We start from the raw sequence: 20,819 nt of genomic DNA on the forward strand, positions 1-20,819 counted from the left end.
TGAGTGTTCAGGTATAGGACCAGGGCTGTCGTTAGCCCTATTTTACATTTGTATTAGCCACCCTCTAATTATTTTGCAATTAACATTTTTTATTTTTTCAAAAACAAATGCAGTAAAGCACTGAATACGAGCCACCAAGAAGGCAAGTTAATCTGAATACAAGTTCCTGTTTCAACTTAATACTTTCACTGATTCTTGAAAGTTTGGCAAAAACATGTCCACGCACTGATGAAGGCTTGATAGCCGAAACGCGTTTGCTTTTTGGACATGGTGGTAATATAAATAAATAATGAGACGCAGTTTGTGAGTGCAGATTTTTCTTCCTGAAGGCAAAAACATGTAACAGCAAAAAGCATGCTAATTCTGTTGAAAATCAACTAAATTTTCATTTACAAAATGAATCTAGGCAAAGACCAAGGGGTCTGTTACACAAATGCACAGTTGTTTGAAATATTTAAGTGTAATTTTATTACTTTTCATGGCGGCAAACATGCTCACACCCTGTAAAAATGACTGTTCAAGGACAGATATCATCATTTCAATTGACTTAAAATAAAAAAATATCACTGATGGAATTGAATAATATCACCGTGACATATTGAAGTGGTTCTACAGATACGCACATAGTGAGTGTAAAACAATATTTACTATTATTTTCTGATTGCTCAAAATTTGTAACGCATATTGGTCACCGCCGTCAGACTTTTTTTTAAAAAGACAATAAAATCAGGTATGCACAAGGTCATTGTCATTACTGAGGACCCCTGTTCAAACCTTAAGCTCTACATAAGTCAAAGTTAGAAATCACTGTGCTTCCACTATGCTACAGTACATATAGGCTACACATTTTCCAGAAATGTTCCTGGAATTTTCCACCCTCTTGCAACCCTAACCCACTGTTTACATGATTTTACTTATTGATTGATATGAATGGGACTGATAGTAAAAAAAAAAAAAAAGAAAGAAAAAGACATTTTTACCCCTGCCTGATCATTAAATTAAATGTTGGAAAAACAACGTTATTTTTATCATTATTATTATTTTTTAATGAAAATCTTGAAAATATAACTTCTGATTCAAATTTCTGAGCATGGTGTGTATTTTGTCTCCTGCAGCATGATCGCCATTTTATCTACTATATCGTATGCAGTACCAATGGGGTAAGGTGCAACATATCAAATTTAGGTATAATTACAATAGTCATCTACTGTGCAATCCTAAAGAGATGTTACATGTGATAACTCCTGTCCTCTTAGGTTAGCAACCTGCGGACTCTAACATTGAATGACATAAATGACAATTCGCCAATATTTGAGAAACACGAGTACAGTGTAAAAGCCTCTGAGGTAAGGACACTGCCTTTGTCAGGATTATTGATTTTCTCTTCAAAAATGAATTTCAGGCAACTTCTACAAAAACAGGGTTGTAGTATCAAGAGTTTTTCTAATGTTTTTAATTTCTGTTACAGTCTTTGCCAGTGGGAAGTGTGGTGCTTCAAGTCAAAGCCACTGATGCAGATGCGACTCCAGAATTCAATACTATATACTACAACATACACGTAAGTTTGCAAATTAAACAGCTTTTTTTAGAAGTAGTGTTGTTAAGTATAGACCTTGTTGCATTAAATATGTTTTTTTCCTTCTCTGTACACAGCCACCCTCAGATACATTTGACGTGACAACTGACGGTTCAGTGATATTGACTAAACAACTGAACTATGCTGTGACTACTTCATACCGTTTCAGCGTGACAGCCATGGTAAACATCTATACTACTGATTATCTAGGGCCATTAACAGAAACTTATTTAATAGACATCCACATTTTAAATTGAGCCAGTCAATAGTAATCATTGTCATGTTTGTAATCCCTTGGTATCAGTGGCGGCTGGTAGTCTGTCAAACAGGGGAGGCTGTTCAATTACAATATGTCCAGAACGCAAAAAAAAAAAAAAAGGGGGGGGGGGGGGGGCAATTTTGACACACACCTTACATTGGTCCTGTCACATATGGCCTGCCCTCACACACTGAAGGACTCTTGTTGAAACAAATTTGTTAATCATTAATCATTATCCCCCTTGTAGCCTATTCATAGGGAAATGTTTTTATTATTATTATTATTCATTAGGCCTACCTCCGCCACATAATGATGTGATTGAGTTTGCCTTCGTTGTCTTTGTTCATTACTGGGTGCACGGCTTAACAGCACAGTAGGAAAGGCCTCGCCACTCACGGGACTTGGCAGTTAACCAGTTGATCAGACACCACGAAAGCTCAAAAGAAAAGTTTGTTCTTCCCTACCTTTTTCACCAAGTCAATATTAGGCAGTGCTCTGCTCTGCTCCTTGATATTCATTTTCTCCTCATAAGGACGACTGGAATTCGCCAGAATTTAATCCACAATGCTTGGCATTTCATTTTGCATAGCTCTCTAGCTTTCTTGCAAGCTAGCAATAACGAAAAGTAGGCAACCTCAACTTTTGAATTGGGAGATTAAAAAGGATAAGGACGTGCCACTATTAAGACTTTATTCGCAACACTAGGTTTACAAGAATATGTACACAAAACTGGGTTACAACGCAATGAATAGCTTCCCCACTGGTTATCACGACGAAACTTCTCAGTCAAATGAATAACATATCCGCATTTCGAAATGAAATCAACTACTGTAGCCTACTGACACGGGGTTCACCCAATCACAAGTCGGAGCTCCAGTCTCCGGTCCCTCCCCCCTCCTCTCTCTTCTCCATTCACTCCCAGTGAGGCTCAGTCTCAAAATTAAAAAAATTTCACGGCAATAGCCAATGACCGTTTAGCATTTTGCCATTGAAAAAGTGCACAATCCCACATGCCATTGAAGTCCATTGAGACTCGACTCGCTTGCGTTGTCATGAGCGGAAAAAAAACTCGTGCGAGCTTCGGGATCTTATTACAGATTGGTTTAATCTCTAAGTTGAGCACATGCATCTATGGAGCTGGGTCTGAAATAGCAATGATATTAAGTCGTGTAAAGCATTAGTTTACATACTATTTCTCCGTGATTTTGGACAGGAGGCGGCGCCTCCCTTGTACTCAAAGAGGAATCGCCTCTGCTTGGTATATCTAAATGACATATTAAAAAATACTTTTTTTCAAGGTCAAAATTGGAGGTTAATATAGGGGATACTATGTCAATTGGGTAACATTTTTAACTATGAGATTCACTACTTTCACAGTAGTGTTTTTCAAACTAAGACAAAGATTTTTGTATTGCAAGTCCTGTCAGGACCATTGCAGTCAAGAAACACAAGACGAGAAATTCTCAATGCAATTTCTTTATTGAATAGTTATGAATTAGATTTGGTGGTATGGCTCTGTTCAGAGGAGTCCCCTGGTTTCCATGAGCACCACGGAAAGCAGAGATTCAGGGGATAGCGGCAGCATGGGGAATGCTCACCCAATTTAAGATTAGGAGAGCAAACAATTCCCCCAGGAACAGCCAAGCAGCCAGGAGTTGCGAACAAAGCAGAGAACTTTTGAAATGACCAAATTTGAAACTGACCAATGAGAAGAGTTGATGAGCTGATCTAGAACACCTGGGTCATTTCAAGCCAAATCACTGAATCGTCCTGCACCACCATCTCAGATGTGGCTAAACAAATCAAGGAGGTTCACACACTTCCCAATAGGAAAGGTGCAAAATTATAGCTCTCAACTCCTTATAGTTTTGACATTAAAGATTGGTATGTCAGGTACCCCCCTCACACGTTTTGAACAGAGTCCTCGAAGAGCCCATTTTCAGATTACCGTATCTAAAGAAACACTTAACGGTAGGTCCTTGCAAATTTCAAGGGATATTATTTGGAATATGTACTTGTGATATGTGGGTATTTACACATCCTCTAGTCATTTATCACATTTTTTATGGTGGCTTAAAGTTGCTCAGAAAATTCTCACCTTTGAATTGTCGGGCATGTCAAGTTGTCGGTTTGTTTTGGCTTTTGTTTGTTTTTTCAGTTTTGTTTGGTTTGTTGTTTGGTTTATCCTCTGTACATTTTCCCCCAACTTAAAAGGAGTGCGACACTGGTGGAGCTGAAGGCACTGGGATTTACTCAAGCATGAAGCATGGACAGGACAACTTTGTTCCGTTTTGGGTTCTCCTTTTTCCTTTTTTTTTCTTTTTATTCAGAGTTCAAGGCACAAGTTCATCAAAACTTAGAAACAGGAAACAGAGCGAAAGCCTTTTGTCCCTTTTGTCAGCCAGCCAGGTAAAAAACCTGGAGGGAGATGTGGAAAAATACAGACATGATATTATTAAACAACAGTGTAAAATGCTTTGTGCAAATGTGCAATATGCAAATGTGCAATGTGCAAAAATGCTTGATATGCCATCAAATATAAATGCACTATAAAGCACAACGTCAAATCATCAATACATGAATATTAACTTTGTAGAAAAATAGAATTGCATGTGAATAAAATACACATTTAATTTTGACCATAAGGAACCCTACTATTGTTATCTAAGCGCAATTGGAAGAGCTATGTACATAATTGGTCAAACGACCAACACTACCACACAGTACAGTGTTGCGAGGCAAAAGTGCCATGTGTCTCGCTACAGACAACCAGTTTGCACACAGAAGTAACTGTGATACACACAAACAAGGCCGACAGGCGGACAACAGATGCGTCCCTCTATGCCAGTTCCAACTATGCCACCCCCCCCCCCCCCCCCCCCCCCCCCCAAACGCCCCCCTGGCCTCCTCCTAGCCTGTCAACGCCCCCCGAGGATGTACTTTTTGTTTATTGGTCATCATGGACACTCCAAATATTGTGGCAGGCAGCAAGGCAGCAAAATGGCGAGACATGGCTTTATTTTTTGCAGTTTAGGGTATAATAAGCTTATCATCATTATTGGATTTGGAAAAGAACCATAGGCTATGATTTGAAATTTCACATAGCCTAGATGAAGTGAACATTACAAATTACCAGACATTTATTAGGCCTAACAACCTTTAGTATCACGCCATTTCAGCAGTATGTGCATGTGGGAAAGAATCTAAACATCGACAAATAATAAATAAATAAAACCGTTTGGGTGAATCATGCGCTTATGGACTTTTTTTTCAATACCAGCTTCACCGTCAAGGCACAAAGCAGTGAAACTCAATTACCCAGAATGCTGCACGTGAGCTCTCTACCCGGGTGGTGATTCTGGAAAACAAACATGGCGGCAACTCGCTTTACTCTGGCTTTACTACCTTAATAATGTGTTAATCCGACGCTAGATTTCTTAACTGATGAAAATCGAAGGCAGAAATCAACATTGTAGTGTCTAAATATGAGGTCGATTGGTCTATTTGTGGCGTACATCACGATCGGCTGAGTTGTTGGCCTCACGTTTGTCAGTTAGCCTGTGGCTAGGCTACTTTTCGCCAACGTTAGCATCCGGTTAGAAAGGCTATGCTTGCACGCATTCGCTCCGGTCCAAAATGGCAAGTCTGCCGCCTTGTGGCCACATGAAGGAACAATTGAAAGAATGCGTTTCAGACACAATTGAAGGAATGCGTTTCAGACGGACGGACGGACGGACGGACAGACAGACCCTCTTATAGAGATGCTGGGACGCATCTAAAAATCATCATCAAGTGCTTACCGGCTGCCTCTCCACTTTTTAGATGCGTCCCAGCATCTCTATAAGAGGGTCTGTCTGTCCGTCCGTCCGTCCGTCTGAAACGCATTCCTTGAAACGCATTCCTTCAATTGTTCCTTCCTGTGGCCACGAGGCGGCAGAGTTGGCATTTTGGACCGGAGCGAATGCGTGCAAGCCAAAACGTAGGCCATATGATATGTTACCAAACCGGCAAGACTGATTGCATTGTGAGATAACTGAGGGGGGCATTCAATTTTCGGCATTGTTTTGCGTTTGGACAATGGGAGGCAACTTTATTTTGGTTCGTCAGAGACTCGCGGAAATGACGATTTAGAAGTCGGCAGGCAGTATATCACACAGATGTTTGTGCTCGGATAGAGGGGCGTTTGCATTGCATAACGCTCCACGACATGGAACCGTAATTAGTTGACAGGCGACCGGCAGCGCATACAGCTCTTCCTCTAAACGGGGACCTGTAACATTTGGTCAGCTTTTCTCCTTTCATAACATTCACATTTTCCTTTCTGCTTGGATCGAGGGCGTTTGCATTGCATAACGCTCCACGACATGGAACTGTAATTAGTTGACAGCCCACAGCGCCTCTAAACGTGGACTTTTTTTTTCTTTCATAACATTTCACATTTCCTCCTCTTTTGTCCAGTCCACAAAATCGGGTTCAGGCGTCTGTGTGTAGCCTACGAAAAAGGGAGGCTGCCTTTCAATATTCCCAGCGAGTTTACTTCTGCCTTTTCAGTGAGTAGCCTAGTCAGTGTGCGCTGCGCTCTGAAACATGGTGCTAGACAGCTGGGCCATTTGACATACGGTGTGTTACTCGTAGGCTACAAAGGGAGGTTCTTTCGTTGGCGGGCTACCCCACAGGTGCTTTCCGTTGCGCTCAGAGAGAGCACGGGAGAGAACGCGTCTTTCGTAATTGCTTTGCAGTCGTGTGAATTTGGTTAACTCTGGCACGGAAGCTCACTGCTTTGTGCCTTGACGGTGAAGCTGATATTGAAAAATAAGCGCATATCACCTAAAGGGTGAACCCATAAGCGCATGATTGACCCAAATGGTTTTATTTATTTATTATTTGTCGATGTTTACATTCTTTCCCACATGCACATGATGCTGAAATGGCATGATACTAAAGGTTGATACTAATAAATGTCTAGTAATTTGTAATGTAGCCTACTTGATCTATGTGACATTTGAAATCATATGGTTCTTTTCCAAATCCAAGAATGATAAGCTTATTATAGCCTAAACTGCAAAAAATAAAGCCATGTCTCGCCATTTTGTTGCCTGCCATATTATTTGCAGTTTCCATGGGCAATATGACCAATAAACAAAAAGTACATCCTTAGGGGGGCGTTGACAGGTTAGGAGAAAGCCAGGGGGGGGCGTTTGGGGGGAAAAATGGCATAGTTGGAACTGGCATAGAGGGACGCATCTGTTGTCCGCCTGTCGGCCTTGTTAGCGTCACGTTTTGCACAGGAGTACCAAACTATTTAAGTCAAGCACAGCGCGTTATTGCGTGTGACTCTCAGCGTGTCTTTTCCAAACTGAGTGAGGCAACCTACAGTATATCACGAAAGTGAATACACCCCTCACAGTTTTGCAGATTTGTGAGTATATCTTTTCATAGGAAAGCATTACAGAAATTTCACTTTGACACAATGATTAGTGACCTTTTAACAACTTATTTAACTGCTTAAATTTCTTGTTCACTCAGAACGAAACAAAATACAGCCATTAATGTTTGAACATGTACTCACAAAAGTGAATACACCCCAGATTAAAATCCGGTAGAGAAGGGGCTGTGTTGGCTCGAATCGTCTCAAAATGAAACTAAATGAAAAGGGATGAAAAGGGAGGTCCTCAGTGTGTGTTTCAACCTTTCTTTGCATTGAACTTTTACCTTTTGAGTCTGAATCTGGCTTAAATAGATTGGTGTGAGATTTGAATGCAATCCTATGGAGAATATCATGATCTGCTTCAGTAGTCACAGTGCATGTTGACATGCATGTTTCTTTTAGGTGTATTTCAGATTGCCAATGTTGACAGCATTCATGCATCCCCAAACCATGTCAGTCCCACAACCATGCTTGGCTATTGAGAGGATACACTTTTTTGTAACACTCACTTGTTTACCACTACACATGCTTGACACCATCTAAATGTAGTGGAGCGCTGCTCCTTTAAGGGAAAGTCTGACGCTGCGGCACACGTCACCACGCCGCTCGTAGAGGCTTATGGGAAGTCTCTTCATAAACACTGCCAGTGGCTAGTATTCGGTAAGCCTGCAAGGTCCCCCTTTGCGCGTTTCATCGCCACCGGCGAATGCTGTGGTTGCTTCTCCCCTCGTCGTCGAGAGGAGTGCGGTGTCCAGTTCAGATCTAGGAGATGTGGACCATTTCTTGTCCTCGTGAGTATGTGGACCATCTCTTGTCGCTGTTTATGTGCTAGCCAGCGGCTAGTGGCTAACTTCGCGTCTGCTGTTCTATAGGTTGTGATTCCGACTTGGCGTCTCTTACTTGGCTAGAGTGATCTCTTGCTTCTCCACTGGCAAGGACTTCGGTGGACAATACCAATGGTTACCTTGCGCTTTTCCCGTCTCCTGCACGCCGGTATGTATTATAGTGGGTTAGCTTGTGCCTTTACCCAGCTCTGACTGTTTGTTTTCTTACCATGGTTGCTAACGACGGCCATCATTATGGTTTCAGCGTGTGGTTGCTACCGGCGCCTCGGCCGTGTACCTCTGTATTGGCACTCCGACTGTGAGAATTGCGCATCGGTGCACCCTCATCTCCGGGTAAGGTAACCTCTCGGCAGCAGAATCGTGTGATAGTGGGTGTCCTGCTAGCTTGGCTAACGCTCTCCTCCTCCCTCGCAGGTTGTATCCGTGTGGCCGTGGTCAGACACACCACGCGTTAGGTGCACGAGCGGCGACTTTTAGCCCCGGTTGTGTGGTGCCTCTGGACGCCGGGAACCCGTATCTCGGCTGCTGCTCCGGCCTCGGGAAATTGGACATTCGTGCGTGTGTGTGCGTTGGCGCGCTTTAGTTCAGTGAGTGTGTGTGTGCGTGTGCGTACGTTGGTGCGTGTGTGTGTGTGTGTGACGAGTGAGTGTGGGGATACCTAGGGGACTGCACTGAGCTGAGCCTCTGGGGTTGGTTTACCTCATGTTTTGATTTTCGTTTTCTTTCGTTTGCTGTGCCTAATTTCCTTTTTTTTTCATTATTTCATTCAATTATCTAATTTCTTATTTAACTGCATGTATTTACTGGATTTTGATTTATTTTGCATGGTTTGCTGATTTCTTGTTGTTTCTGTTTGCCGTGAATTATTTCTGTTTGTTGTGAACTATTTCTTTACTTTTTCTTTTGTTAATCCTGAGGTGTGCCATTCGCCCTATTGTGTTAGCCGTGCCAGCCCCTAGTGGCAAAGTCTGCCAACCTGAGTGTGGGTTCTAAGGCCTTAGGCCTACCAGGTGTGTTGTCTATTGTGAATTAGTGAACATACTTTGGGGCAGGTGTTTACAGATCCGCGGGTGTGGTGGCAGCACACCCACCCCTGCACTTTACTGTTAACGTGAACACACTTTGGGGCAGGTGTTTATCGATCTGCGGGTGATTGCGACAGCACACCCACCCCACTGCACTTTGTGAATCGTGAGTACCTTTTTATATTTATTGCAAAGAGTGAGAAAAATATATTTTTATAACGCAAAGAATAATAAAGGTTTGAATTATTAATGGTCACCACTGTCTCTGCCTCCATTGTGCACGAACCTGTGTTTGCCTGGTAATCTATTGTGCGGGTACATTGTGTGTTGGTCCGGGGTATCTGTAACTACCCCTAATTCATTTCCTCCGGGGGCTCCACCCCCGGGGGTGGCGTAGTCGAACTACTTCCTGTAACGGTCTCGCCCACTACATAAAGCAAATTTGTTTATCTTGGTCTCAAGAGAGATGAACTGACCAAGGATATGGATCACTGGAACCATGTCGTGTGATCTGAAGAGACCAAGATAAACAAATATACTTTAGATGGTGTCAAGCATGTGTGGTAGTAAACAAGTGAGTGTTACAAAAAAAGTGTATCCTCTCAATAGCCAAGCATGGTAGTGGGACTGACATGGTTTGGGGATGCGTGAATGCTGTCAACATTGGCAATCTGAAATACACCTAAACGAAACATGCATGTCAACATGCACTGTGACTACTGAAGCAGATCATGATATTCTCCATAGGATTGCATTCAAATCTCACACCAATCTATTTAAGCCAGATGCAGACTCAAAATGTAAAAGTTCAATGCAAAGAAAGGTTGAAACGCACACTGATGACCTCCCTTTTCATCCCTTTTCATTTAGGTTAATTTCGAGACGATTCGAGCAAACACAGCCCCTACTGTACCGGATTTTCATCTGTGGTGTACTCACTTGTGTGAGTACATGTTCAAACATTAATGGCTGTATTTTGTTTTGTTCTGAGTGAACAAGAAATTTAAGCGGTTAAATATGTTGTTAAAAGGTCACTAATCATTGTGTCAAAGTGACATTTCTGTAATGCTTTCGTATGAAAAGATATACTCACAAATCTGCAAAACTGTGAGGGGTGTATTCACTTTCGTGATATACTGTAATTAAAGGCACCTGAGTTTGCGTCTTGCTGCGCGCTCCCAGATCAGCTGCGCTGGTGACAACTGCTAATTAGGTGGCTTGCGCTTAGCGCAGGTTATTATATGGTGTGACGTCATCGGTCGAATGCTCCATTCATTTCAACGGGGCTCCCCAACGTTCGTACGTCTGTTATTTTTCGATAACGGACGGGTTGGTCTATAACAGACCGCTGTCAATGGCTACAAGACTTTTCACTGCTAAAGCGACTTTTCAACAAGACTCTAATCAGCTGCTGTGATAGACAACACCTTTTGTCTAGGCTACCTGTTGCCTAGCGGTGTTCCACAACGGCACTGTTTTGTTTTGCGCAGCAACAATCTTTTGACATGAAAAAATATAATAAACTAAACATTAAATAAAGAAATGTCCTCGCCATGTGTGAATCATTTAAGTATATCCATATAATAAGCTGGTTAATGTTCGGCGAGTCGGTCGCTTTGTGGAATAGCAGCACTTCAGAGAGAACAAGACCCCTCCGCTCAGCGTCAGGGTCTAAAGATTCTCTCTGTCGTGCTGCTATTCCACGGTAGTGACCTTCTCGCCGAACGTTAACCCTTACTTAAACACCTCCCATTTTTTCTCTAGTTTTTTTTTCCCGTGAGTTTTTTTCTGTGAAATTAAAAACAACCGCTGCAGACCTAGTCTGACGCGACAGGCATCTTTGAAGGACTATGATGAGTGCAGTTTCCAAGACAGATGTTTGATATTGACAATGTATGTTCCCAACCAATCTGTGTATCTTAAGTTTGAAGACTGTGATGAATAGTTGAGAAGATATGAAATCTTTAAAGTGGAAAAAGTGAAAGTGGGTGCCATCTTTGCCACCCTATACCAAAAAAAATGTCACAAATCTACACCTTTTTATGAACTGTTTTGGAAAGATTAGATGTCTGTTTTTAACATATCAAAAAACTAATATGGTATTCTGTCTCATTTTGTTGTGATGATTTTTAAATCCCATTGCTGTGTGACTTCCACAGCTCCTATGAAAAACTGATATCAGTGGCATCTTCGCCATGTTATACAAAAAAATGACAGAACTCACCACTATGACATCAACAGTTTTAGAAAGGCTCAATGTCTGTTTTTAACATATCCAAAAACTGGGGTGGTGTTCTGTTACTGACTGATCCTCGCAGAGACATCTACGGTCACACACCTCAAAACCCCCCACCACGTCCAACATGTTAATTGAAGGTGCATTCTTAAGGATGAGCGCAGTCATTTCCTTTACCCCATTTACACGTACCGCTTTTCCACCACCTTAAATGCAATAAATAACAGGTGTCCGCAACAATCCTAACATAACTTTAAACACATCGACATTTGAAGTCAGACTTAAAACTACAAAACAAATGGCGTAGTGCTGTAAAGTCGATTGTCACGTGTTATGTCATTGCTATAATTGAAATAAGGGTAATTTTCACGAATCTAACACTTGACAAGATGCAAGCGTGTCAGCAAATGCTTTCACTTACTCCTATCTATCGAACGCGACTTCATTATTTCCAGGGAAAAAATTACACGGGCAGATACAACTATGAGAAGCGTACAGCCCCATTGGCACCCATTCATTATTTACTTGGCTGCGAGAACATAGCTGCAGTGCCACTCCTGGCCACCAGATAGTGGCCATTCTCATAGATCCCCCATACTCAAATAGCGGCCCGCGGGCCACGGCCCTCGAATAATTTTGAAAAATTAAAAAAAAAAAAATTTTTTTTTTTTTTTTTTTTTGATCCGATCGCGCTGCCGGCTCTTATTTTCAAATCGCGCCACAGACGCTAGGAAGATGCGTGCCGTGTCTCCGCCCCCTCAATCAGTTTCTCCCTGCAGGCTCCAAACAGAAGTGACTATGAGGGTGGCAGAGGCTGTTGTGAGATAGACTACAGAAGGGAAGGACGGTAGAACTTGTAAATAAATTATTTACAAAGTTCTCTTTGCCTCGTTTTTGAAAGTAATGGTCCACATTTCATTGCATACAGTGTGTTAGGACTTCGAATTGGTTTAGCACTAGCTGTAGCTAGTTGCTAACACAAATGAAGGCAAATTGTGTTTGAGCTCTGCTGGCAGCTAACTAGGGGTAGCCTGCTTAAAAACGAATTGCTTGATAAACTTTTCACACTTTTAAACAGTCCCCAAATAGTTCGTTTGGAAAGCTAAGCCCCTCATAAGATTTCAAACAAAGTTATGAGCAACTTGATGATTTATTATTGGCTGTTGCATTTAATCAACATTGCATCAATGTGCCATTTTCTTGTTGGCAAAACCTGGTGTCCTCCTATCTATGTGTCCTCTTTGTTGGGTCCATTATTGCATCTGATTCTCATTATGCATGTGAGAGCTGCATAAACAAAGTCATAATAAGCAACATTTGTTTGAAAAGTGTTATCTTCAGGCTTATTGGTTTTCTCACTGAGAAATAAATGTTTATGAATGTAGTCTGCAAATATTGGCTAATCTTATGTCATTTTAAAAAAGATAATTTTATGTCATTTAAAAAAAATACTGAAGGGTGGGTGGCAATGACAGCAAGGCAGGCACCTCACCCCACAGTGCTCCAGAAAAATGCAGGCCCTTTATGAGAGAAATGTTCTCCCATCTTGTCACTGGAAATTAAATATCTGCTGTGGGTGTGAGTGTGTGTGTTTTGTGATTACAAAGGCCTTATCATTTTTATTTTTTGGGGGTCGTGTCGTGTCAGCCCGGCCCGGCCCTTTATTGGGAGGAATTGTGAAAAACTGGCCCTCGGGGACTTTTAATTGAGTACCCCTGTCATAGATGTTCTCTGCTCAATGCCAGTGATTTCAAAAGCACTGATCTGTGATAGGTCTGTTAGCGCATTAGGTCCACCCCCCTATAGGGCGGGGTTGAAAGAGTGGGAAAAAGGCTTGTAGTCTCAACAAAAATCCACCTCTCTTACACTTCCTCTTACAATGATGCAAAATGACGATTTTTACATCATTGTAGGAGGAAGGGTTAAGAGGTGATTACGGATTTCTCCTGTCTCAGGGGGAATTGAGAGAGTGTTGCACGACCATTCAAAAGTATGACTGGGTGTCTAGCAATAGAAAGCCTACTGCAAATGGGTGGAGTGTTCCTTTAAGTGAAAGTGAAAGCCCACCAGGGAAACTCCAAGTCATATTATCATTGTGACACAGCACTCCACAACACAGAAGTGTTCACTGCACACAACGAAATTGCATTTATGCCTCACCCGTGTAAGGGGGCAGCCCACAACGGCGTCCCAAGGGAGCAGTGCATTGGAACGGTACCATGCTCAAGGTGCCTCAGTAATGGAGGAGGATGGGGGAGAACACTGGTTAATTACTCCCCCCAACAACCTGGTGGCTCGGGAGTCGAACCGGCAACCTTTGGGCTGCATGTCTGACGCCCTAACCGCTTACCCATGACTGCCCTAAATTGGAGAATCACCCACATACTGTATAGTTTTCTTGTTGGTCTGTGCAGTTTCAGCTCCACACTGAGGTGAAGCTGGCTTAGGGAATACTTACTGTCAATGTTTCATCTGTAGAATGTGGTCATGATGGGAGGTGAAGCACTTGCCTTCTTCAGTTTCCACAGGAAGTAAAGGCACTAGTGTGGTTGCATTCATACTAATAACTACAGATTCATTATATAGGATATTGGACATCTCTTTGATGCTACAACTGTCATTATCAGTGTAACCGGTGAAATAGAGGACAATGAAGTTGTGCAAATATACATCAACAAGCACCCTAACCAAGTACTGAAACAGGTTCATGACACAGAAAGGTGAGTTTCATTCTTGTGATGAATACTGTTCTTGTTTACAATACATGTTCCACATTTTGTAAGTGATTATTTGCACTTCTTTTCCTTTGTTCATGTTCATGCATTTAATGTGTTTTTTCCTCACATTGATCATGTGATTTTCTTATGTTTGTCTTACCAGAGCACTTGAGAGGGGACTGACATTATGGGTGATGATAACAGATGTTGGGAGAGGCAACAGTGACAGCAATGCTCTAGTCAGCTTTATTGCCAGAGAAAATGATGTCATTGTTCCAACTGAAATCCTTAAAGGGTGAGATTGTCCACATACGAATCCTGGGTAACACCATCGTTCTTTAGAACTTACTTTGTGTGTACTTGCCCGCAATATGCCCTGCCATTACATTTAGTTGCATGCATGTTTTTCATACGGGGGAAACGTTCAAGCCCCTCTCAAAATGTTCCCCGTGCAGTATGAGTCCTTAGCATTGGACCCAAAGCACAATTATAACATCATAGACTCTGCAGAGGTCCGTTCGAATTTGATCTTCGAAATCATTCAATTCAGTAATCCAAAATGTACCTTTTGTCCAACAAAGACGATGGCCACAAGCCGAACAGAACTAAAGGTTACAAACCGCGGTTCTCTGAGGGAGATGAATAAGATATCTCACTATGGGTATCATCTCTCTTGTGTGATATTTACCAAAGCCAGCTTTCAATTGTGCCACCAGACCAATGAGCCGCAGCTGAGGGCTTGCCCAGGAGTATATAACAGAGTTCGTGCACACTCAGATTTCTTCTGAAAACAACCAATCCTCTCGGAGAACCGGGGTTACAGTTGTAACCTTTAGTTATTTTTCGGTCGACTCATTTCGACATCTCAATATGGGTGTCTACAATCACTCCCGATCGCAATGCCGGAGACCCAAGACAGGCGTGGGGGCATCCCTATAGATGCCCCTCCGTGCCCGTCAAGATATGGTGACATACCCGAGAGGAGGTTGGTTCAGGGGCCTAAGGACCCAAGCTCTGTGGCCTAGCCGTTTGACCACCAGTGTGTCTGGAGGGCAGACCAAGCCCTCTAGACACTGCTGCACTCCTGGGGCTGCCCAGGGAGCCCGGTCCGAGTTGGAATGAGAGGAGGGTCTACTGGGGAGACCAGGGGCAAGTTTAGGCTATTTTTAGTGGGGCCACAGCCCCACCGTGACTTGGCTCGGCCCCACTAGCTCAGGAGCCTTTTAAAATATTATTTGTGAATTGTATTGGAAATTAATGCAATTGCGCAGTCGCTTTGCCCCTGCGCAATATTCTGCTGCGACTGCCCCGTCTGGCAACCCTGGGTATGAACTTCAAGAAAGGTCTTGTGACGAATCTGCTACACCTCTTCTGATTGGTTTGCATCTTCATGCAACTGTTTGCCGCCAGAGTTGTGTTCCGTTATGATTTTTGCGAAAGTAGTATCTGGATTTATCATGCAACCGAGGCAGAACCCAAATCCGCGCATATTCTTGTGATGAGAAGGTATGATGCACACTACACACAAAAAAGTGGTGTAGGCTACTGTAGTGATATGTGCAGACTATGATAGCATTTATTGTCATCGTAACCGACATAATTTTGTAAGCTGGTAAATGTTGGTTAAAAAAAAAAAAGTGTTGCAATGAAAGACCATTAAAATCGTCCATTATTAGGTTGTGGATATCCGTGAAACATGCTTAACATAGGTAGCGGTGGCTAAGATTTTGTCAGGTGGTGCCTTGCGACGCACAATAGCCTACTTTCACTTTCGCCAGTGTTATGGGGCTCTCTGTTGACCACTTCATGCAAGGTGAGTCAGTCAGAATCACAAAAGCTTGAGGTAGCAAGATAACGGAAAGGGGAGTCAAATACAGATGGAATACAATGCGTAATCAACCTAGGCCTACTGTGGAAACCATGGCGTTTCTTTGCAAATGTATCAGAAAAAAAATCAGAGTACAAATGATGAGGACATAGTGCTAAATAGGGGTTGTTACTACTAATAGCACACGCTACATCAGGACAGTCTACATTATATATCTGCCTGGCAGCGTTTAGAAGTTGTGACTCGAGGGAATGAAACATGCTTCAGCCTTTGAATAGCGAATAGCAGGCAAATCTCGGCTGAAAATTATATTACGGCAAGTCACCATTACATTGATAGTCAAGGTTCGCCCATATGCAGGGGAGGTTTATCCATATTTTGGTGATGCTGTAGGCCTAATTGTGATGTGAGAATACGGGCTCTCCAACTTCTCACTTAGCCTACTGATTTTAATGATTGTGAAGTTTATTGTTGTTGTTATTGGAACATACTGGCTCGGAATGAGGAGTGACGTTGGTGCCCACGCGGTTTCTACTGTCCATTTACAAGTGTGACAGGGAGCGCGCACCTTGTTGGGAGATTCCCATCATCGGCATGACTTCGGGCAGGGGATATTTTAATTGTTATTTTTATGTTGCTTGAGAATGAGATGTCAGATTTTAAAAAGTCACGATGAATATTTATCTGTTGAGCTACCGATTGGAACTGTGATTTGTGGTGCAAGGAGCGCACATGAGAGAGAAAACTCTTCTGACTATTTTTAAGTCACTCAATGGCCTAGCCCTAAATAAATATATTGCAGATATGCAGTAATACCATCCAATTAGGAATCTTAGTTCTTCAGTGTCTTCTCTACTTGTTGCATTTAGCCATTATGCAAAAAAGAAATGAAAACAAAATCTCAAATCTGAAATAGAAATGGAACGCTTACTCTGTCAGGTACCTGTCAGGTACCACTGTCAGCACCAGGGGCCAGGCCCCCTAAAGATCAAAAGCTAAAACCGCCCCTGGGGGAGACGCACCACCACACTTGGCCATCCAAGGCAGGGGTCTCTTTGAGGACTTGCTGTGCACTAACAGTAGAAGAATGAGTTTCAGGGCTCCAAGAGGGCACTGTATACCCAAGAACTAGGGACCTAGGCCATCATTAGCCTTGTAGGGGGCTAATGGGCCCTGGCGCCCTGGATTGTCCTCATGATATTATCCGGGAGCCCCGGTATTCAAGTTAAGACGTTCCAGCTACCCATGGATGCACTAGCCTCTTAGGCACGGGACCCTCTCCATAGCCAGGATAAGCCAAGCTTTGGCCATTGGGGGGTTCAGCAGGCATACGGGGGGGGCAAAGCCCCCCGTCCCAGTGTGACAGCCCTGGTCTCCAAGTGACCAACTGGGCTGCACTAGAGCCAAGAAATCTCTCTGTGGGGAAATGACCGTAGGGGAGTCCAAAGGGCTCGTGCGTAACGCCTTATGCTTGGCCCGTGGAGACTCTCACATAAAATGTCTGGAGACATTGCATGTTTTGGGAATTGCCCAAAGGGCACCGAGTCATCTGCTTGGGCTGGGGGTGCAATACCTACCCCTATGGTAGTGGTCACCCTGGAAAAGTTCCCTGTTGTGACTGACACTGGCGGAAGATCACCACGTGGCACTAGAGATATTTCCTGGCTTGTCTCCACCGAGACGTGATGCCAGCAGTCAACAGTAGTAGAAAGGATGTAGGCGGCAGAGCAGGCGTAATCCATTCGAGATGCCATAACTCTTACCCAGCCTTGTCAGTCAGGGAATGTGTCTGGCAAATCCATACGTCCAGGAGGGCTGTGCGTAAAGGTCCTCCGACATTTCCAAGAATCGTGCGGAATTACACCAGCTCATGGCACCGGCACCCCGTGATCCGAGTGCCGAGTTTTGGTATAACACACGGGGCCTGAGTTGTCCACAGGTCCCTCGTGCTCAAAATAGCTCTGAAATTCTGGGAGAGGAGTAATGTGCGTCTCCAACACACTGCCCATCGGTGGTGAGAATTGATTGTCCTACAGCTGAGCCCTTGGGGTCAGCAGATGTGTGTGGAAAGGGAATGGAGCTACCGTGAGCTACCACACAATATCACACCAAAAATGATGAAATGGTAAATGATTGAAACATTTTAAGAACTTGTAATATTCTGTCCGGCAACAAGCAGCCCCATACCAACCAATCTGTCAATCAGTGCCTGGCCTCGTTTAGTAAGGGCTGTTGTGTCATGATTCAATTACTGCTTGGGGATACAACTTAAATAAACCTCCAGGGCCCCTGAGCCTCTGGCACCAGACTAGGTTTTCTGGAATGGTAGCCTAACGCTTGAGTATTGGAATCACGTGTGGCTCTATGCACTGCATCGCTGAGATTCGAAGTGTCATTACACACGCACCGTTCGACACTATAATTAGTTAAAAATGGGGGCAGTAAAATTTGGAGCGTGTTATACAGGGTAACCCTGTCTCCTACCATTGAAAGCTGTGCGTCAAGCAGAGTCTCAACCAATCCCCAGCGCAACACTGTTAGCAAGAGTGAGAGTGAGTTAGTGCACGCGGGAGAGAGACCCCAGGGATTCGTGATTGCCACACCTCCAGGATCCCTGAGCCTATGGTACCAGACCGAGGTAATGGCTGTGCAACGTCTGAGTATTGGGAATGACACGTGGGGCTTTTAGGTACCGCATCGCTGAAATTCGTAGTATTACTACACTCACACCGTAGATTCAGTTTATCTTGGTCTCAAGAGAGATGAACAGACAAAGGATGTGGATCACTGGAGCCATGACGTGTGGTTATCATCTGGCTAGTCAAGCACGGTAGTGGGACTGACATGGTTTGGGGATGTATGAATGCTGTCAACATTGGAAATCTGGGGTGGATTTCTCGAATCCGACCAAAATTAGCCTTCGGACCAAGTAAGTCCGAACGAAGTGCGACGCAACAACTAACCAACAACGACGATTTCTCGAAACCCTCAGACCAACGTGGTCCGATGTAGGTACGAAGTAAGTGCGATGAAACTCCAACCAAGTAAGTTCAGACGCACGATGAAGTTTTCGGAAATGCTCGGAGTGTCTCGCCTCAGCTCGGGTGCATTTGTCGCAAAGCAGTGACGCTGTACCACACAGTGCCTGTCAAATTCAGGCTATACATCTATCAAAGTCCACAAATCTTTGTCAACATAATCATGTCCCCGACTTCACCCCTCTTCAACTGCAGTTACCAAATGCGACATTACAATCCACCAGTTATTATTTTTACTTCGGCCTAGGTTTTGCATATAGGCAACATTTTTAATATTGTAGGCCATAGCCTACCACTAATATGGAAGCACGGTTGGTGGGTGAGTGGTTAGAATGTCGGAATTCCATACACGTTTGCCGTTTCCTTATCGGAGGCGTGAGTTCAAGCCCCGGTGAATATATAATAACCACCCATCACATCTTTTTTCCAGAACGGCAAGCGAAGTCATTCTCACGCTCATGGGCAACGCAACACTTTCAACAGGTCATGGCCAGGCAGCTTGCAGTTAAATGCTGCTTGAAATGATAACTGAAATTACGCTTGAGAATTAATAAAACATATCAGGATGTTTATTTAATTTTCCAGTCTGCACGCAGTCTTTACGCGCAACGTAAGCGGGTGGAACTGCCATTATTGCCGTTGTACATAAAGACGCGCAGGAAGGGACCTATGGAAGGGCCCGTTAATGTCTGTAAACATGGCACATTCAAAGTCCTTCAACGTCGGAAAAGACCTGTTAACACAATCATATCCCCAAAATCCACCTCATTAAATGCAGTAACCAAATGTCGGTCTACACATCACCATCAATGAAGAGCAATGGGCGGTGAATGGTAAGCGCGAAGGCATTTCCAGTGTGACAAGATTTCGATTCCCTCAGTAAGATAGGCCTACATTAAGCGCAGGTGCCTATTCCTCTGCGCAACTGTTTATCCAACCTCTGTGTGTGTGCGTAAAGTGGCTGATCCACGCATGCTGTTGGGCGCGCTTGTGGAGCTCTGGCATCGGAGAGTCTTTGCCTCGTAGCCACGCACGCAGTCACATTAAGGCCAAGTCAAATTGCTTTTCACCTGTATTTTACAAAAACACAAAACGATGGCCCAATTCACACAGATAGAGAAAGAATGACACCATGCGCTGTGTTGTTTTCTGACCCCCCTGACTACTGCACTTCGTGCGCCTATGGGCCATGGCGCTATTTGGAGTGTGCTCACTGCTGAAACAACATTTGCTTTAACAGTAGCCTATTGGCTGCTTGTGACAGACTTGTATTACAATAGTAGAATTGAAATGAAAAGAAGAATGTGAATGCTATGACATAAGACCTAGTAACGCGAAGAAGTGTCCTATTCTTGTCATCACGCTCGCCTTTCCGAGTGCCTTTCCATTACGCACTATTTCAACATACTAGGGCAGTTGCATAATGTCCATTCTTGAACTTGTAGCCTACGATGTAGTTTGGAGTTCTTGTGGACTGTTACGTGGCCCTATTTTTGCCATCCACTGTGTGCCATTTTTTTTCCCCATTCATTGTTTACACACCACTAATCACTTGATTGCATTTGCTCTGTCTTGTGATTGAGAAACTGTCTGCAGGTGGCTGGTGGGAAGCCGCTGCGCTCATTGGCCGAGCTGGGGGATAAAACGCGCCAGCCCCGGTGTTCACTCTCTCTCTCGGCTCCGCTCTCGCTGCGCGTCGTACTGCGAAGCTGGTGGCAAACCAAACCATTCCCATCTTGTTTTTTCCAAATTGCTGTATTTTATTTTTAGCTTTAACTTTGAAATATTGTAAGGGTGAAGGTGGTGTTTTGTTTTTCTTTTTAATTATTGCGCACGAGGTAGGTGAAGTCAAGGAGGCAGGCAGCTC

General features: G+C 43.5%; 1 long non-coding RNA gene across 1 annotated transcript; it reads left to right on the top strand.

Annotated features, from left to right (window-relative positions):
• Positions 1–1,466: 1,466 nt before the first annotated feature.
• LOC134442385 (uncharacterized) lies at positions 1,467–14,083 on the top strand. Its single transcript, XR_010033368.1, has 3 exons — positions 1,467–1,558; positions 1,654–1,758; positions 13,956–14,083. It is a non-coding gene; the product is annotated as an uncharacterized LOC134442385 (long non-coding RNA).
• The last annotated feature ends 6,736 nt before the right edge of the window (positions 14,084–20,819 follow it).

This window comes from Engraulis encrasicolus, unplaced genomic scaffold (genome assembly GCF_034702125.1).
Source record: "Engraulis encrasicolus isolate BLACKSEA-1 unplaced genomic scaffold, IST_EnEncr_1.0 scaffold_148_np1212, whole genome shotgun sequence".
In the NCBI taxonomy this organism is placed as follows: domain Eukaryota; kingdom Metazoa; phylum Chordata; class Actinopteri; order Clupeiformes; family Engraulidae; genus Engraulis; species Engraulis encrasicolus.